We start from the raw sequence: 25,555 nt of genomic DNA, 5'->3' as shown, positions 1-25,555 counted from the left end.
GGGAGCAGCCATCCTGCGCCTGCACCCAGCACACAGAGCCAGAATCCCAAAGCTGCCCGGGGACCCCTGGCACACAGCAACACGTCCAGTACATGGCACAATAAAATCAGAGTCCAGTCAGGCATCTTTAAGACCAACAAGGATTTTTTCAGGGTGCGAGCTTTCGAGTGCAAGCACTCTTCCTCAGACTTGAAAGCTTGCACTCGAAAGCTCACGCCTTGAATAAATAAAGGGTCACACAGAGCCCCTCTGGGCACGAGTTTGAAAGGGACGCTCCCCACAGGTGATGTGTAGGGACCGAAGCACTTCCAAACTCTGTGGCTCTTTCTGCAGGCCTTAATCCAGCAGCCTAATCATGGCCACAGACTAGCCGATGGAGATGAAACAGGTGCTTTGTTTCTTTGTCTAATTCAAGGTGTCAGTTCATAGAATCATAGAGTTGGAAGGGACCTCCTGGGTCATCTAGTCCAACCCCCTGCACTGTGCAGGACACCCACAACCCTCTTGCTCACCCACTGTCACCTGCCACCCCCCTTGACCCTTCACAAAATCAGCCTCTCCGTCAGATGGCTATCCAAAAAATCTCCAAAGATGGGGATGGAACAATGACCTTGGCGTTCTTCACTGCAAAGGGTCCACATATATCTGGAGAACCATTTCATCCCACATGTTTCGGTGTGCTGCCTTCAGGCTGCCACTTGGCAAACAGAAGGTCCCAGGGTCAGTCTGCGGCATGCCCGTTGGAAGTAGCAGCGAGGTGATGGGAAATAACTCTGCCTGCTAGAGCTTCCTAGAACAAAGGAAAATCCCTGAAGGATCCCACCAGGAAGTGCTCATCTAGTCCAGCCTCCTGCCTCACACTGTGGCCAACCAGTTCCTCTGTAGGGCCAAGAATAGGGCATGGAGGCCAAGGTCTTCCCCTGATAAGACCTCAAGAAGAGCCCTGCTGAATCAGACCAGGGAGGGTCCATCTAGCCCAGCCTCCTGTCTCACACAGCAGCCAACCAGTTCTTCTGGAGGGCAAACAACAGGGCATAAAAGCCAAGGCCTTCTTTAGGCTGATCCTGTCTTGAGCACAAGGTTGGGCTAGATGGCCTGGATGGCCCAACTCTATGGTTCTGTGGTAAGATCCTCAGAAGAGCCCTGCTGGATCTGCCCAACTACCGTCTCACACACAGCACCCAACTAGTTTCCTTGTGCCACAAAGTACGGGGAAACCACCGTGGCACCGAAGGGCCTGTGTCTAGAAATACATCCAGAAGAGTCACAAGCTGATCAGACTCCCACACCGTGCAGCTTCTACAATCAAAGGCGTTTGGGGTCAACTTTGCATAGAAGTTTTGAAACTTTTCTCCCCACTTCAAAGAACCTGCTGTTTCTCGGGTGTGTGGCAGAGACGTTGGCTTTTTCTTAGAGGCCTTTTTGGCCCTTCCTAAAGGGGAGCTGATGGTCAAGGTGACACTAAATCTTCATGGAGACATTTCTGCATTTGCAAAAACTCTTGTGTGTGTGTGTGTGTGTGTGGGGGGAAGGTGCCAGAATTGAGCTAACAAGGAGCCCAGCATGGATCTGCCTTTCCAGCTCAATAGCGGCTTAAGAGCTCTCTCACACACACACACACACACACTGCTGCCAACTCTCTCGGTCTCTCGTTTTAGTGATTTATTTATGCCACGTCCATCTCTGCAAGACCCGGGTCCATTAGAGAAATTAAAATGAACAATTGCCAGCAGCCAGCACACATCAGCCCTTTTCTGCCTCTCCCGGCTCTCTCCTCCCGACCACTCAGGAGACGGATGCCCTCTGGCAAGCAGCCCGCCCAGTGTCGGAGGACCACAGGAGACACACCAGCCAGCCTGTCGGGCAGCTGAAAGGCCACTGAATTCCCAGCTGAGGCACTCCCACTGGCAGGGCTGCTAGAGAAAACGACGGCATGAGATGCCCAAGTCCCAAAACGGAGAGGACTGCATGCGTGGGGTGGGGCCCAGAGAGGCTGCCTGGTTTCCCCTTCAGAGCAGTGTCCCCTGGCAAGGCATCTCACTTCAGGGTTGGCATCAGGTCTTCCAGCGAGCCTGGCATGCAGAGCACCCAAGAGACACCCCCGCCAAGCACAGCTGTCTTACTGGGAGTCCAGCCACTTGGGGAGGGGGAAAGGAGAAAGGGTCAAGGCCAAGCGAGGCCTCCGTGCCCGCTGCCACTCGACTCTTGTTCTAAGGGACAGGTGCTCCTTGCACTGAAGCATTTCCCTACGTCCTCTAGTCTAGCAGAGAGATCCACAGCTTAATTCCTCAGGGCATGCAGTCGCCCCTCCCATCTCTTCCATGCATCAACTTCGCTGGGTGACGCCAAGAGCCACAAGTACGAGAGGGGAGGGGGGAGCGCCCGCTTGGCCTCTGCTTCTCCACCCTGCCCAGAACCTTCCAAGCCTCCATCATAAGCCTGGCTGTCTACTCCAACCAGCAGCAGCACCCAGGGGGCTAAGGCGGGATCTCCTCCCACCCGGCCCTCAGGGTCCTGTTCACTGGAGCCGGACAAGGGTCCTTAAATTGGCCAACCCGGCTGTACCAATTAAAGCAGCCTTCTTTCGAGGGCAGCCCCCGTGACAGTGCTGGTTTTAGGCTTCCCGGTGTGTTTTGTAAAAAGAGTGACTCCTCTGGAACTTGGGTCCCTTTGTGGGTGGCTCCGCCTCCCACGGCGGCCATTTTGTAGTTGGCTCCGCCCCCCAGGGTGGCCAACCTGGCTCGTATGCCCGATTCTGCCCGCCTCATCTTCTCATGGTACATTTTGGGCATCCCGTGGCACAGGCCAGCACATGAGCACTTTCTTATCACGGTGTGTCCCATCGCTTGCTTGTGAGGCCAGGCAGAGTCCTGTGGATTAGGCCGCTTAACGCCCTTTTTAAAGGGAAGTTGGTGTATTTAATGACTCCTGGGGACTTATCCTGGACAGAGTGCTGCACAGCTCCTGCACTTCCATCTGCGCCGGAAAACAAACAGGGAGCCCCCCAAAGCAGCCCCTCCAAGCAGCCTTTTCTCTCCCTGCGGTCCTCCCGAAATCCTCGCCTCCCTCTCAGACTCCAGGGCTGTGGCAAAGACGCTATTTTCCCCCCAGACAAGCTGTCCAATCCCAAAATCTCAAACACAGATTTCACATCTTCATTAGAAGCAGCTTTTTCTTTTAATTAAAAAGCTCCACTTTAGATGAAAGAGTTCCCACCTATTTGCCTGTAATACGTGTCACTTAATCAAATTAAACCGATTTCCCTGAAAGGGAAGCATCCATTTTAATTACGGGTTCGGAAGAGGCAGAGAGAAAGTTTTGCCTTGATGGGGAAAAGCAAAATTATTGCCTGTCTTTGCAGCGCTTCGGGGGAAATTCAATCTTCTCTTAGCTCTCCAGCAGTTTTGAGAGCAGGAAGCTCCCCCAAGTCAAAGCCACAAGTTTGGCTGGCCCCAAATCAGGCAACTGGGGGTGGGGTGGGGATTGAGCCCAGCGTGAGCCAACCAGGTGCCCAGACACAGGTTGGAGAGGGGCTGTCAGTCTCCAGGTGAGGCCGATGAATCCCCTGGAATTGCACCTCAGAGCCAGAGTTGGTTGGAGGTTACCCTCGTTCCGACCACCCTTCTCTCTGCAGCTCTCTAAAGCAGCAGCAAGCAGGTCTGCCACATGGTGTCGTGGTTAAGAGCGACAGCTTCTAATCTGGCGGGCTGGGTTTGATTCCCCGCTCCCCCCCCATGCAGCCAGCTGGGCGACCTTGGGCTAGTCGCAGTCCTGTTAGAACTGTTCTCACAGAGCAGTTCTATCAGAGCCCTCTTAGCTCTGCCGACCTCACGGGGCGTCTGTTGGGGGGAGAGGAAGAGAAGGCGATTGTTAGCCTTTTTGAGGCTCCTTTGAGCAAGGGAAAGCAATCAATTCTTCTTCTTCTTCACGTGCAGCATGGAAAAGGGCAGCTTCCCTCCTCCCATTGGAAGACCCAATTCTGGAGAGAAACATTCTCACACCACCAGAACCTGGATTTTTCGCTACCCCTCGGAAGACCCACATTCCAGCCCAACAGAACCAAGACCGACATTTATTGTCCAACAGAACCTGAAAGACCAAGAAGAGGATCAAAAATCTTGTGGGTCTGGAAGTGTCACCTGGACTCGAATCTGGCTCTTAGGCTGCAGCCCAAAAAGGAGACCCACCTAAACCCACAGGAAGAATCTGATCTCAAATGTCTCAGGAAGACCAAGTCAAAGCCAATGTCACCTCTGCATGTACGCATGCGTCCCTCAGAGTTTCTCCCATTTTAAACCCGGGACAGAGCCTGCAAAAAGCTTTTGCATTTCTCTCTTCACTCCCTTGCTTCTACCGCCTGTGGACCTCCTGCTCCCCCTTCTTATCCCTGCTCACTGCACGGCAGGAAGAGGGCCAGAAAGCAAGGGCTCTTGGCTCCACACAGCACCCGGCACACGCCCCAAGGGGGCCTTCCCTCTGCCCAGCCAACCACAACACCGGAAATTGTGCCAGGACAAAAACCCACCCGAGTCCCGAAGGAGCAGCACAACACGGACCGTGCAGCTGGAAGGGGTCACGCCGGCCACCTCGTCCAGCCCCCTGCCCAATACACCCTCAGCCACCTACTGATAGCTATTTCATTTACACCCCAGCTTCTTCCACAAGGGGCACCGGCAGCGGCTTATAACATTCGCCCCTTCTCCAGCTTACCCTCACAACAGCCCTGAGAAGTAGGCCAAGAGGAGAGGGAGGGAGGGAGGGAGGGAGAGATTGGCCCCCTCCCCCTTGCCTCCATCAAATGCGAAGGATAATAAACGTCCAGCGTTTTTTTTTTTTAATATTCTTCAACAAATACAGTTGGAAGTTATGATTTGTAAATGTCATATAATCTATTAACATGTAATTTTGGAGATGGCTAAATGTATTTTTATGTAACGGATTATAAATAAGATTTGAAACTATTAAAAAACAAAAGAAAAAAAAACCCAAGTCCACTGACTGGTCTAGCCAATGAGTTTTGGGACCTCTCATCAAAGTGTCCGGATGATTTTAATTGTTCTTTACGGCTTTAACTGCATTTTACGAATGCTGTAAACTGCCCCGGGACCATGGTTCAGTAGGGCAGTCTAGAAATGTAAATAATAAAGTTCCAGGGCAGAGCGGGGATCCGACCCTGGGCTCCCGAAATCCTAGCCCGATACCCTTAACTACCGTCTCACACTGGCAAAGCCCGAATTCGGATGCCTCCACCCCCACGGGCGTCTCTTTGGACAGGCTACAGAATACCCATTTGATTCCGGCTTCTAAGGAGGCTTGAAGCAAAAAACATCCCTTTTCTCTTTCTCTCTCCAGCTTCAAGATCTCTCTGAAGGGCGAGACACTGCAAATGTTTCAGACATATCAAGATCTGCATGTAGGAGGCAGAACATGCCTTAATAATGCATAATGGAGAGTTCAAATGCGTGGGGTTATTATTATTTTTTTTTAAAGCGTGCAGCCAATGCAGAAGCGCTCAAGGTGAAAAGGCTGCGGGAACACTACAAAGGGCAGGATTAAGCCAAGAAGAGGAGGATTAATTTTAAGAGGCCAGACTTCTAAGGGTTCTGGGAGCAGAGGCACTCTTGATCCACGGGCCCTGTGGAACAGGAGATTTTTAGACGCGGCAATCTGCAGCATTAGATCAAGGTAACTCCTCTGCACGCCACAGATGTTCACGGCATATCTGCAAGTTGATGGCATGAGCGTGGTTAATTCTGCCCACAACAAATACACCAGATCCCGGGGTCCCCAACTTTTTTGGGCCCCTGGGGTCCTGGCAGAGGGTGGTGGGCAGCTGCAGGAGGCGGAAAAGAAAGTCAGGGGTGAGGTCACGCAACTCTTTGACATTTCGGGCAGAAGATCTGCTTAAGGCAGCGGTTCTTAACCTGAGGGTCAGGACTCCTTTGGGCAGGGGTAGTCAAAATGTGGCCCTCCAGATGTCCATGGACTATAATTCCCATGAGGCCCTGCCAGCAAATGCTGGCAGGGGCTCATGGGAATTGTAGTCCATGGACATCTGGAGGGCCGCAGTTTGACTACCCCTGCCTTTGGAGGTTGAACGACCCTTTCACAGGGGTTAAGGCAGGGCGAGCAGCTTGGCCGGGGGGGGGGGGACTCCCACTGTTGCTGCTTCTCCTGCAGGCGCCAGTGCTCAGCCGCCAGCTACTCATCCACAAAACAACCTTGCGGGGTAGATCGAGACAGAGCGTTTGTCTGTCTGGAGCAGCGGAAAAGAGCGAGATTGGCCTGGTGGGACAAGAGGCAGAACTGAACTGAGAAACCCCAGGAGAAAAAAACAACCATTTATATACAATCATGAGCAACGGATCTTCACGCCATGGGTCAGTTTCAGATTAATTTCTGTGAAGGAACCCTTGCATCATTTTATGGCTGGGGGTCACTGCAACATGAGGAACTGGATTAAAGTGTCTGCAGCTCTTCCTGCCTTTATTTATTTGTATTTGGATAGATTTGTGTGACCACCCCTCTCAGATACTGGCTGGGGCAGTTTCATTAAACCACAGAGTTGGAAGGGACCTCCAGGGTCATCTAGTCCAGCCCCTGACACAATGCAGGAAACTCACAACTACTTTTACAACATATAGGTTAACAAATAAAATATTAGCAATGAAACGATGTTAAAAAATTCTAAAAACATAAAGTGCTTCGTATTCCGCAAGATCACTTGCAAATATGACTTTCACTCAGTCCAGGGGGAGGACTCTTATCGGCTCTTGTAGGAGGGGGGCAGCTAGATGTTCTGTAATCCATTGGCCCAAACCAAATGCCTGGTGGAACATTCTTCATTTCTCAGGCCCTTTGGAATGGCGAAAGCTCCTGAAGAGTCCACGGTTGTTCTGAGAGTTCATTCCACCAGGCTGGGGCCAGGACCGGAGAGGCCCTGGCCTTGGTTGAGGACAAGTGTCCACCTCAGGGCCGGGAATCCCCAGCCGGTTCAAACTGGAGGAGGGCAAAGCTCAGCCAGGGGGATAGCCAGCCAGCCAGCCAGCCAGCCTGTCCCTCAGGAACTGGGTGCATCTGCAATTGTGTTTGAATAAAATGCCGTTGTTAGACTTCAGAGTTCTCCGAGTGCCCCAGAGAATGCAACCGGATGTGAAGTTAACAATTGCATTCCTTCGCAGGCAGCAGGCGATCCTGCACTCCCCCACGGCATCCTCCGGAGCAAGCCCTGAGACACATCATGCGTCCCACTGCTGATTCTTACTGGGGAGGCAATCCACCAATCTTGGGGTGAATCGTTCAAAGCTCTCAGAAAGGCAAACGTGATTTGAGGCCGCCCCTCTCGCTCCCTGCCAGGATCTCCCACACTTGCTATTTCACAGAATGCTGGAAACACAAATCTTCAGGAGGGAACACGACCGTATTCTATTTCACTGTTTATTGGACATCTAATCTTGCTCTTAATACAGTGCCAGGCAATTTCATTTTCTCTCTTAGTTCCCATTGCGCCTTTGTTTGTTTTGCATTCATTCTCCTTTTTGTAATCCTCACCCTATTACATTATTAACTGAATCCGCGGGATCGGCAAGGATGCAAACACGCTCCTGCCCCAAGCAGGCTCTTCTGGGGCACTCCTGCAGGCCGCCGGCCAGTCGGGGAAGACGCAGAGGGACGGCTGAGGGGCTTTGCCGGTGCTCATCCACGGGGCCGTCTCGGCTGTCAGGGGAGAGCGCTCCAGCCCAGCTCAGCAGCCTCTGGCACAATCATCAATTTTTCAAGCCCACTTGCCGGCCCGGGAAAACAGAAAGGTTAAGGGAGGCAGTGCACAGAAGGGGTGCTCGTGTCACGAACAAAATTCTCTCTCCCTCCACCTGAAAGGCCTTGACTCCAACTACAGAGAACGCTCAGAGGGGCTGCCCCAAACTCTGCAGTTCATCTCAGGTGCTGGATGTGCAAGACCCAGCCCAGCTCCCAGAGCATCCCTGGCGCTGAACGAGATCAGTGGTCCCTCCAAGCCGGACCGATCTGCTCAGACTGGCGGCGAGGCCTTTCCCGGCACCTGCCCCGTCCTCCCCCAAGAGGGAGACCACAACCGAGACAGCAGAAGGGGGCCGGGTGGGGAAGGGCAGCCCCGAAGGAGGCAGAAGAGACCCCAAAGAGCCAGAATGTGCCACGCACAACCACGGTCAAGGTAACTCACACCACAGCAATCCCTGCCACTTTGCACAGGTGTGGAATTTGGCTAACGAGAAAAGTGGACAGGAAGGAAGTTGGTGCCTCTGGCACGAACATTTGGAAGGACAGAGACCAAGGAGGAGGCTCTCCATCAAATCAAGCCTGAACTCTTCCAAGAGGCATTTTGGGCACATTATCAGAGCGCAAGGCCCACTAGGAAAGCCAACCATGCGAGGAAAAGCAGAAGGCGGCAGGAGGACAAGAGGAGGACACAACGGGAGACGGACAGACCAAGGGAAGCCACGGCCTCCAGCTTGCAAGCTCTGAGCAAGGCTGCCCAGCAGAGGACAGATTAGAGGCCATTAAGGCAGGGGGTCGTGGAAGTGACTTTCCAGCCCTTCACCCCTATGGCAAGAAGACTCCGGGAAGGGTCGAGGACTGAACTGGGGACTGATGCACTACCCCTGGGCCACAGCCCCTCTGCATGCGCCCACCAAGATCAGCCAGCAACCATGGGCCTGAACGGGGCCTGTGTACCTGCGGGGGGCTATTTTTATGACCCACGTTTAAACAATTCAGTGGGGAGGGCGAGGAAAACATGGGGGCGTGAAGCATCTGGTTAAAGGACCGCTATGTTCTCAACAGCCTGGCCCGCTGCCTGCAATTAGGGAACCTTTTGATTCCTCAGAAATTGCCCAGAGATCAAAAGCACCTGAAAAGCAACGGCCTGGATGTATTTTTCCGACAGTAACAAAGCCTTCCCCCCCCAAAAAAAAATAAAACACACATCCACACCCTCAAACACCCCCCCCAAGCGTGCCCCCTGGATTGCAAGACCCCCCCCCTTTGGCTCCAGGAGCCCTTCTGCAGGGCTGGCCCGATCCCCCGGCCTGGCAGGTGGGCTGCAGCAGGCACAACCCAGGCAAAAAATTAGCCTCATTAAGGCCCTTGAGACTGGCGACAAATTGCCTCCCTGCCGCAGCCAGGCCAAGCCGGGCGTGGGGGGGGGGGGGAAAGAGGCTGAGGACTCATAAGAGCTCCCCGGGAGGGGCCACGAGGCCCCCCCCTTGCATCGGGACAAACCCGCCAAGGAGGGACCCCGCACGGAGCAGCAGGGCTATTAAGGGCATGGAAACACTTTCCCACCAGGCAGAGCCAAATTCCTCCCTCCTGCTTCTGAAGTCAGCACCGGGGGGGGGGGGGGATTTCCTTCAAAGGGAAATTAATGGGCAAAAAATGCAACCAGACCCTTCTCCGGGGCCCTTGAGGGAGGGGCAGGCAGCGGGAAGCAGGACGCCGGCCTCCAAGCAGGGCCAGAGATCTCCTGGAGTGACCACTAATCTCCCAACTGCATAAAGTCACTTATTTCGGTGGGCGTTATTACTTTAAAGGTTTATTCCACTTCTCCTGGAGAAAACCTGTCAAGGTAACTCACACCCCAGCAATCCCCCCCTTCCTTCTAGGCAGCCCCGCCCAGTCGGTCTGCAGCAGCAGCAGGGACTCTGACTCCCGGGCACCTGGAAGGCGGGATGGAGGCAGGATTACGGCAGCCTCTGCTGGGAGGGGGGTAAGGGAGGAGTCTGCAGCCAATCAGAAACTCTAACCCCCCCCCCCCCCAGGCACCAAGATTACAGAGCACCGCCGTCCCATGTCAGAATGAACATACGAACATGAGAGAAGCCATGTTGATTAGGTCAGTGGCCCGTCCAGTCCAGCACTGAGTCATGCAGTGTCCAAAGCCCAGGTGCCCTCAAGACCTCCACCAGCAGGCCCAGAGCTCTAGAAGGCCTCCCCAGGCCCCAAGAACACAGAGCACCCCGGCCCCCACGCCTGGGAAACGGCAGGCCACAGGCCCAGGGTGGTGGAGGCGTTAAGGCTGTGAGTTCAGGGCCCGGGCGGAGGACGGGGGAGCAACTGCATGGAAAAGGGAACCCTGCCTTGTAAACAGGTCCCCTCTCTGCCATGGGTGACCTCGGGCCAGCCCCAGACTCCCTTTCCTTTCTCAAGGCCATCCTATTAATTTTGTTTATTTTGTTTATTTGCACTTAACGGCAACTCCCGAGTAAGTGCAGGAGGCCCCCTCGCCCACAATGGCTATTACCTCTCCAGCTAATCTCGGGGAAATTATCAGGAGGCCTTTTGACCTCCCGCGCCACAAGCTAAATAATGCAAGATGGCCAGGATCGGAGGAGGGGATTGGGAGGACCACGGCGGAGTTTCTTGTCACTGCCTCAGCAGCTCCTCTCTCCCCAAGGAAGGGGCCTCCTCTCACCCCCCGACCAGACCAGGGCGAGCGAGCAGGGCCTTCCCCTGCACAAAGCTATGGGCTCCCCTATCCTGCGTGGTCCTTGCATCTGTTGGCCCATCTTTGCTTGCTTGCGCCCTAGTTGCTGCTCGCCCTCTGTCCTGGACGCATGGAGTAGAAACTGCCATTCCTTGCATAAAACTTTGTTCCTGTGCCCAACACCTTCCCCTAGACCTGGGGTGCCTCCCCAGTTTCCTTGGGAATAAGCTAGATTTTGCTGGGAGAGCAGCTTCCCCCTCGCAGGCGGGCCACCCCTTCTTCGCCAGCCCAGGACCTTCTCCCGCCTGGAGAGACGCAGCAATCAGGAAGGAGCAAGGCAGAACTCTCCCCAGGCAATCTGCCTGATGCTTCACCAACCAAGTAGCTGCACCCTCCTCGTTCACACACCAACCTGCAGGAAAGAGCCAGAGTCCAGGAGCACCTTCAAGACTACGGGCCAGGGCTGGGGCAGCTGCACTGGCTGCCAGTTCTGGACCGGATCAGGTCCAAGGGCTTGGTTTTAACCTTTGAGGCCCTGCCTATTTGAGGGCCCGCTTGCCTCCTTATGACCCCCTGTTTGCCTGTGCATACAAGATCAGGGTTTTTGGGAGGAGGGGGTTGGTTCAGTTCAGTTGCTTCTTGCACCTGCTGGGGTCCCAATAAAGCTCAGATCTCCCCCACCTCCGGACTCGCGGATTTAACAAGGTGCCTCCCCATCCGCCTGGTCTCCCTGCGTGGCGCAGACAGGCTGCAAGGGCAGCTCTGGGGCACCCGGAAGCTCTTGGCTCCTTGCTTGGGAGGCAGACAGAAGGGGGGGCAGGTGCCCCCCCCCGCCCCCCTCTCCAGCTGTGGATGGATGGCGGCCTCTGCACTTTGTCCCACTCAGCCCGGTGCGGACGGGGCTCTGCCGCTGCCCCGGAGGGCCTGTCAGGCTAATGATGTTATCAGTGCAGGAGAAGCAGCAGCCGGCTGCCCCCAAAACGCCGGCTGGCGCTCCCAGGAGACGGGGAGGCCTCCTCCTCCCAGCGTCCTTCCGGGAAGCTGGCTCAAGGGAAGCTCAGCTGAGAGCCCCTCCGCTGCTCCCCTCCTCTTCCGGAAGGCCACAGGCAGGTGGGCAGAGAGCCCCTTCCGCTCGCCAGGCAGAGATGCAAACAGGCCCAAGCGCTCGAGACCCCCGGGGCGGAGGAGGCCGGGGCTGTGCGCAAATGGCGCCGTAATGCAGGCTCCAGGAGGAAGTGGCCTGCCACGGAGAGCTCCTTCCCGTGCGGGGAAGACTGGGACACAGAAGGGGCACCAACCGAGATCTCCAGGGCTGAGGTTTGTCCCAGGACTCCCGGCAAATGGGGATGATGAGAAGGCCCCCCAGTCCAGCATGAAGAGAGGACAGTGAGGAGCTTTTCTCCCTCCCCCATAATGCCACGGAGAAAAGGAAGCGTTTCTTCATACAGAGCATCGCAAACTTGGGGAACTCACCGCCACAGGTGATGGTAGGGCTGTGCGCTTCGGCTCGGTTCAGCTGTCTTGGCAATCATGCCAATGGACCAAGCCCCCCCCCCCCCCCCCGCACAATGAGCAGGGCCACCCCCAGTTTGCCCCCCTCCACCTGGAAGATGCCCAGACTGGGATTGGTGCCCAGAGGCTGCCTCAACCTGGCTCCAATGCCACAGAGGGACAGAGGCCAGCGTCACCCTGGATCCAGACCTTCTCCCCCCCAAAACGTCACACGGACCCTAAAAAGCGCCACGGACAACAGAGACCAGGGAAGCCCCACATGAAGGCACTCCACCAGCAGACTCTGTCCCCAAGAGCCACCCAATGGGGCAGGAACATGCCCAGCAACTCCCTCCCTATATTTCACGCCAAAGGTTTCCAAGAACCAACAGGGGGACACAAACATGCGTACACACACTCACACACACCAACACACACACACACCCAGACACACACTCACACTCTTACCTCCAGACATCTGAGGCTGTCTCCGTACCATGTGCCGGGACGAAAACAGAGCGGAAAAGATCCGAAAAATGTGCTCCGTTCATGAATCTCAGGCGGCGCTTCACCAATGGCCACTTATCCCACCGGCCCAGGAGAGAGGCCAGGAGCAGGAGATATGCGCTCACAATAAATCGTCCCACACGGGGGCCACGAGAGCCGAGCTGCAAAATGCGTCAAGACTGGCGGGTGCGTTTGCTGAACTCCGAAGAAGAAGAATGGACAGAACCAACTTCCACCCTCCAGGGAAAGCAGCCTTGTGCCTTCTGCTCTAAGCGCCCCAGGACTTCATCCGGCAAAGAGGTATTGACTGCCCGATCTATGCACACCGCGCTCACCCCCGCAATGGACGAGGGTCAACAGTGGGTGCAGGGACAGATCCAACCCCCCTTGGCATCCTCAGGAATGGCCCACTCATCCCACGGACAGCTTCAGGGGCCCCCACCGCCCACCATGCTCAGGGATCCTGCCGAGAAGAAGGGTCCCCAGTCCCCAAGCGTCCCCTCCTGTTTGCTCTCCCTATTGGCCTGAAGCCACCCTGCCAGCAGCACCAACTCCTCCCCCGCGCTCTCTCCCCTGGTTCTCGTGTGCCGCCCTCTCTGGGGGGGAAGCACGGGGCCCTTCCCGTGTCGGAAAAGGCTCCCCTCCTTCCTTAGCCCCCAGGATGGAGCTGGGGAGGCACAGCTCGAGAGAGAGAGAGAGGGGCCTCGGCTGCCCCTGACCCGGCCGTCGGTGAGCCAAGAAGCCGCAAACGCAAGCACAGCTAAAAGCTGCAAGGAGATACTTTAATATCCACCTTTAATTCCGATCATAATTCTAAAAGCAAACCCATTAAAGATGCTTCCTGCTGGCAGATGCGGAAAGGCCAGCCAGTCAATTCCTTGGCCCACTTCAGGCCACTCGTCTTGTGCTTGCCGGCAAATGAGCTCAGCTTTGGCAGGGCTGCCAGCTCCGGATACCTGAGCTGGCAAAGCCGTCCATCAAGGGGGAGCGAGCCCCCCCCCCCCGGAAGCAGGACACCAGCAGCCCGGGGGGCTTCATGCAAAGGGCACGGGGTGGGGGCAGCCTGCCTTGCTGGGTGGCCTGCAGAAACCGTACCATCCTTTGCACCCAGAGCCCAGGAGCCACTTGGCAACCCTTTGGAATTCTACGTCCCCCACAAGGACCAGGAGGACCGAGCAAGGAGCAGGAGGCAGCCTGGCCTTCTGAAGCAGCCAAGGCCGGCAGGAGTGTTTGCTGAGCCCCGATGCAAAAGCCATGGGGTGCTTCAGCTGCTTAAACGGTCAGCCCCCTTTCTTCCTTACGGCGTTCAAGGCAGTTCACGACCCAGATCAACCCATCCCATCATCATCATCACACCCAATCCGGGTTCCCTCGAGGACGTTTTCCAAGTCCTTAAAGAACACCCTGAAGTTGGGAAAAGGAGATTTCTGCTTTGAAATTGGGGAGGGGGAGGGGTTCTGCCCCCCTCCCCATTCCACGCCTTGCTTAAAACAGGCCACAATTTCCGGCCCTGCTCCTCCCGCTTTGATTGACAGGCCCCTTTTGTTTTCAGAGCGGGCAGGGGCCCCTCTGCTGCCCCCCCTCCCTCCCCAGCAGCAGCAGCAGAGAAACGGAAGCTCCCCCAGCCCAAAAGAAGGCCTTCCAGCGCTCCCGCCAGCGCCCTGGAGGGGGCAGCAGCGAGAGGGACGCCGGCCGGCACCAGACGGGGGGGGGGGGGGGGGGGCGGGGCTCTTTGTGCCTCCTGGAATTATTGCCCATGGGCAGCTTGCAGCCCTTTGCAGGAGCTCGGGGGGAGGGGGGGTTAATGGCAGCAGGGCCAGGATGCAGTCTTTGCCTCCCCCCTCCTGCGGCCGCTTCCTTTGGCACAGATTGAAGATGGGAACATAGAGGCTAAAACACTCCTCTCCCCAAAACAGGGTTTACTCAGTCTTAAAGCAAATACCTACACACAGAGAGAGACCCTCCCGTATGAGACCCACTGGGATGCCTACATGGTACCAAGCAGATCCTGACCAGCAGTTCATGCAGAGATGCAACAGGCAGCCTCTACACAAAGCTAATTCTGCAGGTTTGCGAGAACTGAAGGCAGCATGGAGCTCCAGAGGGCATGTCAAAACACCCCCACAGAATCCTAGAATCACAGAGTTGGAAGGGAAAAGCCCCCCATTATTCTACCATTCTCCACTAGGTTCTCAACAATACCCTGCGAGGTAGGATGGACAGAGAAAAAGTGGCAGAACTTGGGGCCTGGGGGCCTCAGTGGCAGCCCATCAAGGGGCCACACAGTCTGAGGTTCACAGACACCCCCCCCCCACCCATGAAGCAGGGCCTGGCTAAAAGTCAGCCCATTTGGCAGTTTGCTATATTTAGCCTCTTCCTCGATCGAGACCCTGAGCTAATAAAAGCCCAGCCGCTGTCTGCTCCAGCACCCCGCCCACACAAAGGCATTACGACACAACACAATCGATAGCCACACAAAACAGCACCACTGAGGTTTCAGGGGGGGTCACCCAACGCCTCACCTCAGACACCAGCTGGGACGGGAGAGCTAAATAGAGGCCTGGCCCCCCGCCCCATCCCCCCCCCATTTTCCAGCCCTGGGGAAGGGGCTGGCGGGAGTCTCGGCATGCTCCGGGGTCTGCACATTTGCAGAAGATTCCAGACAGGCAGCCTGGCCCCCTCCCCCCACAGCCCCCACTGGGAGGGGCTCTGGGAAAGCAAGGGCACCCCTGGGCCCACACCCGCTCCAGAGCAAGGAAGGGAGCCCAGCACCGCCGCCCCCTCAAGGCTGACACCTCAACTGGGGTGTGCAACTTCCCCGCGTTACGGGGGCATCTCATCACCGGCATGCAGCGGAGGGGGGGGGATGGAGCTGCCCCTCCAAAGGAGCCAAGACCAACCGTGCCCTCCTCACCCCCAAGTGGCGGCCCAGGGGGTCCCAACTCAACGCATGTTCTAGGGGCCCCACCGCCACAAGACGCAGCTGCTGAGCGACGGCCGCAACAGGCAAGTGGTACCCGGAGCCACACGTCAACCACAGAGCGCACCAGGTGGGCCACGGCACAGGGGGCTGGGCTACCTGGACCAGCAAGGCCAGATCCAGCCGGGTCCCAGCCAGCAGGGTCGTTCTTACACACCGACGCAGGGGGAAAACCAAACGGCCAGGAGAGAAGGAAGCCTCCCCAAATGTGCCCAGAGGGAGAGGGGAACGCAGCCCGCTGGGCAGGACGTCAGTCTTCCCGAAAGCATCACGCACGGGCCGGTCAGCTTCTCCGACATGGTGGCCCCCAAGCCCTCTGGCCCAGGGGGCCCACTGCTGCTAGTGCGGCCCCAGCTGGACGGCCGGCTTCGCCCTCCCCACTATGAAACCATCTCATGGGAGGCGGATGCTCCTCCAAGGAGCTGCCCTCACCATGGCACTGGGCACTACAGCAGCCCCCCTCCTAGGAAGCATCCCCCAGGGGCACCCAAACAAGGAGCAGGCCCAGGACCTCCCGAAAGCTGCATCCAGGGCTGCCCACAAACACCTGGCGTCCCCAGGGCCCAGCTTGTCCTGCGGCGACAGTCCTGTGTCCTCAACTCTGGTGACTTTTTAAAAACTCATTTCTCCTCGGGCACGTGAGACTCAAACGCCCCTCGGAAAGAGGGTTTCCCCCACAAGCCCCAACCCCCCACCCTGCCCTGCGCATGTCCAGTTTGGCCCCAAGGTGGGGAGGACTCAGCAGAAAGGAAGGAAGGAAGGAAGGAAGGAAGGAAGGAAGGAAGGAAGGAAGGAAGGAAGGAAGGGAAGGAAGGAAGGAAGGAAGGAAGGAAGGAAGAAGGAAGGAAGGAAGGAAGGAAGGAAAGTCTGGGGTGAAGGGATGGGATCCGGGATGGGTGGGGAGACTAGCATTCTGCTCCCCCCCCCCAAACACACGCTCAGCAGTTTCCAGCAGTGATATCACGATGAGGCAACGGCAGCCGCTCGACCCAGCCCAGGATCTGGAGAAGCCATCTCCCCACACAGCGCCTTTCTCCCCCCTCCCAGAGCCCAGAGCTAGGGCCGACATGCACAGGCTTCAAAAGCCGCCACCGCGAGACCTCTCTCTTGACGGAGGCCGGAGGCCGTCCAAGGCCCATGACAGAGGGAAAGCCAATGAGCATGCATGCAAATTCTTGGACGCCCCAGCCAGCCCCTGGAATCAAACACCACAAGCCGAAAACTGACCTCTACGCGTGGCCACGCTTCTTCCCCACCACAAGCCTCACCCCCACCTTCCCATCCAACCCACACGCACTGTGCCATGCGCAAGGAGCCCTCGCTCCACATGCCATGCTGCCACGCTGCCCCTTCCAGAGCTCTCGGGAGCAACAGGCCCCTTCCCTCTCGGCGGCTCCCTGCCTCCAGCCTCACAGGCCCGGCTCCCCCCCCCACAACCCCCGCCCCACAGCGGCACTTAGCTGACCAGGCACCAGACCTCTCGGGGCTGGAATTCTCTGCTGCTGAATCCCCAGACCGCCCCACTGCAAGAGGGAGAGGCGCGCCAGCTCCACACTGCAAACCGTGAAATCACAGTGGGCTTTCCAAGGCAGACCTGGCAGAGCAAACATTTGGAATGAAGGTGGAGGCCGAAAGCTGACATCCCCCCCCCTTCCAACCCCCGTCCGTTCCATTTACCTTGAGGTTGCCTGATCCTCGTGGCAGTACAAAGGGGGGGTGGGGGGCGGCTGGGGAGGGGGGGGCTGTTTTCCTGGAAGGGGGGGTTGAGGTCCGGATCGCTTCCACAGACTTTGGGGGCGTTGCTCGGAAGAAGAAGAAGAAAACCTCACAGTAGCTGCAGTCGGAGGACCCAGAGCCTCGTAATGTACGATATTTAAAAGCTAACGATTTAGAAATGCATCTGGAAGGATCGCAGCTTGGAATCCGTTTGGAATCCCAACATCTGCTCTTCTGAAACGTCGACCAACTGCAAGGAACGGAGACTCTGCCAGCAACAGGAGAGTAACTAAACAAGCTGGGGGGGGGGAGGCTATTAACAAATAAAGAGGCGCTCCTCGGCATGGAAATTCAAGATAAATATGAACCAACCCCGGACTGTATTTAGAACACAATGTTTCTCCCCCATCTGTCTCCATCGCTCTTTTTCTGGCAGCCAGGAGGGGAGGAAAGGGCTCCAATACACAGTGGGTGTCCGTGTCCACGCAGAATGCGCATGCATGTTCAGAGATTCCTCGACAGAGCAAGGAGAAGGACAGAAGGAAACGCTTTCAAGGGGGCCATTCCTGCGCACGCTCCACCAACGGGGACGGGAGAGCACGAATGCATGTGCTCATGCGCTTCAGTTCATTTCAAGGGCACATGCGCAGGACAGCAACTTTCCAGTGGGAACGCGCCCCAAAACTTTGGGGGAGGCCAAGAAAATCCACCTTGCTTCAGCAGGCTACACGGACAGCTTAATTCAAGCCGAGGCTCACCACAGCCCTCTTGCCCCGGGCCGCATCCTTTCTGCATAGCCCAGTGCACGGCAGATTCAGTACAAAGCAACATCACACACACCTCAGCACACTTCCCAAACACGTAATGCATGCCTCCCCTGGACACTTTCAGCCAATGGACCCAGACAACCTCCTAACACTCTCTGTGTCACAAAAACGTGCATCTCTAGGGGTACGCCTGTGGCACTCCCCCCCCAAAACATTCCCAACATGGGGAAAGTTGTCAGGGCGGGTATAATTCGACCTGCGGGGAGACAAGGTCAAATCCCCCCCCCGCACCCGAGTGGGCTTCCCAGAACGCCCACCGGTAGATGCACATAGCCATGCTGCCAAAACCCGACCCCTGCACAATCTCCAGCACGCACCGAACTCCTCAGCCGGAGCCAAGACTCACCTGGCCATAACAGACCCCGGAGGAGACAGCCGGCCGGCCGTCAGGGGTCAGGGGGCCAAAGGGACAAGAGTGGGATTTGCCAGGAGAGAGTCCAGACGGGCCAGAGGCTCCCAGCAGCTCAAGAACTCTCCTGCAGCTTCGGTCTCCACGCCTTCCACTGGACACGCATCACCCAATATTTGCACGGCTCCCTAATGCTCCGATTCTTACCCTGCAAAAATGCAGTCCTCTTCATGAGTAGGGGAAGCCCCCTTGCGCAGCACCCCCCCCCCCCTTCCGGCTCCCTGGATTCCCTGCAGCCGCGGCCTCCAGCAAAAAGACGTACAAGGCAGCGATAATGTTTGGCCAACAGCCCAAAAGCAACGGCCTTCTACGCGGTGGTGGCACAGGGGGCTCCCTGCCCCCCCCCCCGGATTCCACAGGCCAAGCACAAGCAGCCCCACCTGGCGGGTACATCTGGGCCCGCTCAAAGCCATGCATGCCATTCTCTTCACACGGATGGAGATGAAGACCTGCCTACAAGGCATTCTGCCCCCAGACCCACAGAGACCCCACCACTTGCCCTTCTCCTCCATGGGAACACACGTCAGTATTGTCCAGGCAGGCCGGAGCTTTGCAGGGTGTCTCAGACGGGAGTTCCGGTCAGACCTGCCAGCTGGAGATGCTGTCGGAGGTTGCGCCTGGGACCTTCAGCAGGCCCAGCAGCAGTTTCCCACTGAGTCAAGGCCTCTCCCCCAAGATGCATCTGAAGCTGCCTTATACGGAATCAGGCCACTGGCCCAGTATTGCCTACTCAGACTGGCAGCAGCTCTCCGGGGTTTCTAGAGAGGAGGCCTTTCCCATCCCCTCCTGCCTGGTCCTTTCAGCGGCAGATGCTGCCTGGAATCGAACCTGGGGCCTTCTGCCCGCCAAGCAGAGGCTCTACCTCTGAGCCACAGCCCCCCCCCCACCGTGACCTCGGCTCCGCTTCCTTCCCGACCCACTCCAGGTCCCGTCTTGTGTCCAGGTCTTCTCGACTCCCGTGCCTTCTGACTCGTTCCAGACGTCTCCTTTCCCCCCTGCTTAACATCTTCTTCGCCCCCTTTTCATTGGGCTCCTGGGGCTTCTCTGTTTGCAGCATTTTCATGTGGCCTTTTAGACTCGAGCCTGAAGACCAAGAAAGAGTTTTGGGGCCGAAGCTCCCTTTGCCAGGCAGGAGCAGACGTGGCGATCGAAGGCACTGCCACGGGAGACGCCGGAGGCTGACCCTGGCACCCCTTGAGTGCCAAGCAGGTCTCCCCCCGCCAGCTACGAGCAAAACAACCACGGGGTGACTTGGGGGGCAGCTACACTCCTGCCCGTGCCGCTGCCCCCGACGGGCTGGAAGGAAGGCCCTTCCTCTGCCCCTGGAATACAAAGTGACTTCTGGCATGTCGCCGGCTCTCAAATTCATCTTCCTCAGCCACATAACGGAAACAGCAACCCATCAGGGAGGGCAGCTCAAAATACGCCGTGAGGCCGCTTTTACGCGTTAGCTCCCTCTGTCCAAAAGTGAGGCGATGCATAATGACCTGGGACGCTTTGGTCTGCTCAAGGCCTACTGGAACCAAGGCTGGTTCATGCACATGCAGTTGCCGGCTCTCCTCCCAAGACCTGCGCATTGCCCCCCCCTCCCCGACCCTCTGCCCCTCTCCAAAAGGAACGGCCAGGCCCTGATGCGGGGACATTCCCTTCCCCAACACCCCCTGCGGGGAACCCAAACGGCCTCTGGACTCCATGCTCAATTTGGTTTCATTTCTCAACAAAGCGGGAAGTCAAAACTTTTGCAAGCCAAAGCCAAGCTTGGCACCAGCGCCCGACAGCAGCGAGGAAATAATATGGCAAATTATTAACACGGCACGCCGCAAAGAAAAAGAATCTGCACACACTTTCTTTGGAACACGCCCTGCACGGCCGGACGGAGCGAGCCCTGCTTGTTTCCACGGGGCCTGCCCGAGAGACCAGGGCGCCATGCCCTTCTCACCCGACACAAACGGCAGCATCGCAAAAGAGCTGCTTTCACTAGCCAGCAAGGCAATTCCTGCTCACACCGTCAGTCAAAAGGGCAGTGCTCTCCGTCGCTGACACGCAGACTCAGGACAGACGGCTGGCTACCTTGATGCCCCAGCCTCCCCGAGGGAGGAGAGTTCCTCCAGGCAGCCCCCCGCCCCTCCCTTGCAGCCAGCCCTTGCCTGTCCCACTCACCCGCAGTCCCGAAGGAGGAAGCCAGGAGAGGGGCTCCCCGGACACCACACGGCAGCAGCCAGGCTCCCCCTCCCTGGCCGCCTGAGAATCATTCCCTGCAGGCCAGACCGGCCGCTCCGGGGGAATGGGCCCTGGAGAAGCAGGACGCTCTCCGGAGAGCTTCTTTACGATCCCCCACGGCGGGCGGCGGGCGAGCGGGCGGGCGGCTAGGGCCCTGTCCTGCCAGCGGACATTTCCGGAGCTGAAACGGCAAGGCAGCCACAGCCAGCGACGACGGCAAAGCTCCGGAGGGGCCTCCCGAAAGCGCGACTTCCCCCCTTGGCCTCAGCGGCACCTTTTTGCAGAGCTTCCGGGCAGCCAGCTTGGCCGGACTCAAACTGGAAAGAGAAAAGCAAGGTGCGAGGGCAAGAGGAGAAGCCTGGCAGTCCCCCCCCCCAAAAAAAAGAGAGACGATTTGCAGCAGCAACAGGCGAGCACAGCACACGGTTTGAGACCCCGTGCTTTTGTCCCTGATGCAAGCAGCAAGCTGGGCTGTGAGAAAACCATGCGGAGGGGAGGGGAGGGGCCCTGCCCTTTCAGAGAGGGAGCCAGCCTGACAGACCCCCAGAACTTCCCTGGCTAAGCTGCCCCACCCCCCACCCCCCGCCCAAAGGCCCCCAGGCTCCCCCTTCTCTGCTCTGCGCTCACAACTCCCTTGCCGGCACAGGGGTCATGAGAGGGTGCCCCACGAGCCAGGCCCCTGCAGGGGTCACAGGAGCTGGGGGGAGGCCAGCTGAGCTCCCCCCCAGTCCCCAAATACAGGCGCTGCAGCGTTAAGCAATTTCAGGGTATCCAGAGGAGAGAGGGGAAGGGGCAGATTTCGGGGGGCCCTGCCTGCCTGCCTGCAGCCCACCGGAAAACTAACAGGAGCCTGGAGCTCTGGCAGGGAGAGTCGGGCAGCCTCGTGAGAAAGATCCCTGCTTCCGAGCCAGCTCCTGCTTGGGAATGCGATCCCGGGAAGTCCCCAAGAGAACGGCACAGTCGGCCCCCAAGGGGCTCTGCCGGAGTGGCCCCCTCCCTCCCTCCCTCCCAAATCCCAAGCAAGGATGCTCTCGGGGTTGAAACAAAAAATCTGGTCTCAGGGCAAAAACGGCAAGTCCAAAAGGATCCACGTCCTTCTCTGCCCCAGCCCTGAGTCCCTCGCCCAGCCTCTGCCGGCTGCTCTCGAACCCACACCCCTGGGCTACCCGTCGCTGCCTGTTCAAGGACCACAGAGAGGCCATGGGGCGCCCCATCGCAAAGGGGGAGAGACGGAAAATGAGACTTCCCGGCCAGAGGTCAGCTCTGTCTCTGGGCCCGAAGAAAGAGCCTTGGCCAGATGCGAAACCTTTTTGAGCCCAGCCGAGACGGACTCCAGGGCCTGCACGGGAAAGGTGCCTTCCTTCCGACTCCCATTGGGTGGGGCTACTTCAGGGCACCCAAACGACCACCCGCTTGAACCCAGCCGCCAAGGGTGCCCTTGTGCAGTCACGCCCCGGTGCCTTTCGTATCGCCCCCCCCCCCGCCCGCCCGGATTTGGGAAAGTGTGCCATTGGACCTTTCAAAGGAAACTTCCTTGAAGCCGCACAAAAGCCCAAGTGGGAGAATTCACTTTCTCCCTTCCCCGAACCTGGGGGGTGGGGGTGGGGGGGGCAGGACTGATTTCTATCCCGGCCTCCTGCTGGTGCTTTGCGGTCCTCAATAGGGGCCACCCCCGGCCTTCGGAACAAGACCCCCCCAAGCCCCAGGAAACGCGCTTAAAGCCAGGCAGAGACCCCCGACTCCCCCCGCGCTGAATTCGCGGCACCCCCCAACACCCCCCCCCGCGCAACGTGGAGCCCCGGCCAGGACCCCCAGCAGGTTAGGGCGACTCCTTTCCCACGGGAGGACCCCTCCTGGCCCACAAAGGGGGGGTGACATTTCTCCGTACCCCCCCCAAAGACACGAAGCGGGGGAGGGGTCCCCGGGGAGGGGGGGGGTTGCATGCCGGGGCCGCTCTTGGCAACTTCCTCCGGCGCGGGCGGGGGGGGGGGGGCGACGGGCCGCCAGAATTTGGGAGCCGCCGCCGGCGGACCCGCGCGATCGCCTTCCGTGCCTTTTCGGGGGGGGGGGGGAGGTCGGAAGGGCCGGCCGCCACGGAGCCCCGCGGGGGGGGGCGGACCTGTTGCTGCCCCCCCCCTTTCCCTCGCAGCCCGGCGCAGCGGACGGAGGAAGCGGCGGCAGGAAAAGGCGGCGGCGGCGGCGGCGCGGGGCTCCCGGGCTGGGCTCCGAGGTCGGCGGACCCCTTTCGGCCGCTCGCAGGGCCCGGCAGGCGAGGAGCCCCCCCTCCCCCTCCCCCTCCCCCTCCCCCTCCCCGCCGGCACTCACCGCGCGCCCTCGCCGGCGCTCCCCGGGCAGCCAGCGCTCCGCGTCCCGCCGCCGCCGCCTGCCCGCTCGCTCGCTCGCTCGCCCTCCTGGCCGTGCCTGGTCCGCGGCCGCCTGGCCGTCCGTCCGTCCGTGCGCTCCGCCGCCGTTCCTGCCTCTGCCTCTGCCGCTGCCTCTGCTCGTGGCTCGCGGCGGCTGCACCGGCTGCGAAGAAGAGCGCGGCGCGCGGGAGCCGCGCTTTTCAAGTCCTCCCCCCCGCCGCCCCACCCCCCATGTGACCAGCCGCCGCCGCCGCCGAAGGGGGGAGGGGGAGGGAGGCGCCCCCGACCCGCTTGTCCTCCCTTTGGGAGCGCGGCGCTGGGGGCGAGGGGGCACGTACGGGACCCCCCCCCCCGCCCCAGAGGGAGCCTTGCGCCGCCGGCCGCGGGAACAAAGCCGGGAGGCTGCCCAGCAAGGGGGGAGGGGGGGGGGCAGGGCTAGCCAGGCCAGCAGGTGATGAGGACGACAGGTTGCCAACCTCCCGCTTCCAGGGGCCTCCTAGGGGTTTCCCAGAGTCCCCCCTCAGCTCCAGACGGCGGGGCTCAGTCCCCCCCCCCCGGAGGACAGGGCTGCTTGGGAGGGAGGGAGGGAGGGGGGGGGACTTCCCCGTCCTCCCCCAGCCCCTCCTCTCCAGAAGTTCCCCAGCCTAGAGTTGGCATCCACAGGAGCCAGACCAGCCTCCAGGAGCTGCCTTGCCCCCCAGCCCTGGGACTTTAGCCTTGAGCCCGGGGGGGGGGGCATCCAGGAGAGCCGCAGTCAAGCGCCTCGCCGACACCTGCCCGCCCGCCTTCCTCCCTTCCTCTCCCGGAGACTCAAGGCGGATCAAGGGGCGGACGGAGAAACCCGATCCCGTACCCGGAACCCGCAAGAACCGCAGGGAAGCCGACGGGCCCCGCAGGACCTCTGCCGTCGGAGAGCGCCGCAGTGAGCGCAGCGGCGCAGGCAGGAGGTCGAAGCCTCGGCGCGGTCACGGATCCCCGGAGCCGGAGGCCACGGAACAAGAGGCGGCAGGCTGCCCAGGCCGAGGAATGCCGTGGGTGCCGGAAGCCGGCCGTGACAGGCGTGGGCTTGAATGATGGAGCGGTCTCCTCGGGTGTAAGGGGGCGGTGCCGGGAACCTTGCTTGCTCTCCTTTAAAGCCTCAGCCGCGGCAGGGGAGACCACCTCCATGGGATCCATGGGCTGGGGGTGAGGGGGCTTGGGGTTGAGGGCACCACGCCCACCCTTTGATTGCAGGCACCTGCTCTTTTATTTACTCCTTTTCTCCCCAGCAGGACCTGAAGCAGCCTACCATGCTTTCCTCTCTTTAATGTTCACAACAACCCTGTGCAGTAGGTCAGGAGGACAGCCTGTGACTTGGCCAAGGTCTCCTAGTGGAGATTCAAATCTGGGTCTCTCCAGTTCTTACACCCTGCAAGAGGTCCCGGGTCAAAGGCGGCATCTCCAGTTTTAAGTGACAACCCGGCTTTAGGACTCAGTCAACCGAAATGGTCCCTGAAATCTCTCTCTTTTTTTTTTTACAGAATACAGGAAGGGGAAATGGGTCCGTAGGTTGTGTGACAGTTGATTTAATCTTATTTATCTTTTAAAAAATCTTGATATACATCTGGCCTTTCACCTCAGTGGGGACCTCTAAAGGCCTTGCAGTGTCCTTCTCTGTGTTATCCTCATAACACCCCTGCGAGGTAGGCTTGGCCGAGAGCATGTGTCTGGTCCAAGGTCACACAGGGAGCTTCCACAAAGGAGACGTTTGGGTGACAAAAGATTTGCGGCACATTTCTCCTTCTGGGGTGGCAACCTCTGGTTGGCTAGCACCCTTGCATTTTTCTACAAAGGATTTTTCTGCTAGTAGAATCATAAAGTTGGAAGGACACATAAAGACCATCTAGTCCACCCCCAGCTCAAGGCAGGATCAGCCTCAAGCATCCAGGAGAAGGATCAGTCCAGCCACTACTTGAAGACGGCCAGTGAGGGGGAGCTCCCCACCTCCTTAGGCAGCCCCTTCCACTGCTGAACTGGACTCTTGGAATCCTAGAGTGGGAAGGGGCCATGCAGGCCATCTAGTCCCACCCCCTGCTCAGTGCAGGATCAGCCTCAAGCATCCAGGAGAAGGATCAGTCCAGCCACTACTTGAAGATGGCCAGTGAGGGGGAGCTCCCCACCTCCTTAGGCAGCCCCTTCCACTGCTGAACTGGACTCCTAGAATCCTAGAGTGGGATGGGGCCACAGAGGCCATCTAGTCCCACCCCCTGCTCAGTCCCACCCCCTGCCTCCAGCATCCAGGAGAAGGATCTGTCCAGCCACTACTTGAAGATGGCCAGTGAGGGGGAGCTCCCCACCTCCTTAGGCAGCCCCTTCCACTGCTGAACTGGACTCCTAGAATCCTAGAGTGGGAAGGGGCCATGCAGGCCATCTAGTCCCACCCCCTGCTCAGTGCAGGATCAGCCTCCAGCATCCAGGAGAAGGATCTGTCCAGCCGCTGCTTGAAGACCACCAGTGAGGGGGAGCTCCCCACCTCCTTAGGCAGCCCCTTCCATGGCTGAACTAGACTCCTAGAATCCTAGAGTGGGAAGGGGCCATGCAGGC

The 25,555-nt window shown here is 58.6% G+C and overlaps 1 protein-coding gene across 2 annotated transcripts in view; it reads right to left on the bottom strand.

The window, feature by feature from the left end:
• The window catches only part of CNTFR (ciliary neurotrophic factor receptor), a 278,409-nt gene that overhangs the window by 232,617 nt on the left and 20,237 nt on the right, over positions 1-25,555 (bottom strand). Inside the window, exon 1 of one of the 2 annotated variants that reach the window (XM_077346596.1) lies at positions 22,935-23,145. The exons of the other annotated variant lie outside the window; for it this stretch is intronic. The gene's annotated coding sequence lies outside the window, so the exon portion shown is untranslated. Of the gene's footprint in view, positions 1-22,934; positions 23,146-25,555 lie in introns of those variants that run through there. 2 annotated transcript variants of the gene reach the window in all.

This window comes from Paroedura picta, chromosome 7 (genome assembly GCF_049243985.1).
Source record: "Paroedura picta isolate Pp20150507F chromosome 7, Ppicta_v3.0, whole genome shotgun sequence".
Classification (NCBI taxonomy): domain Eukaryota; kingdom Metazoa; phylum Chordata; class Lepidosauria; order Squamata; family Gekkonidae; genus Paroedura; species Paroedura picta.
The sequence above is the reverse complement of the archived record's forward strand: the minus strand, read 5'-3'. Positions and strand labels throughout refer to the sequence as shown.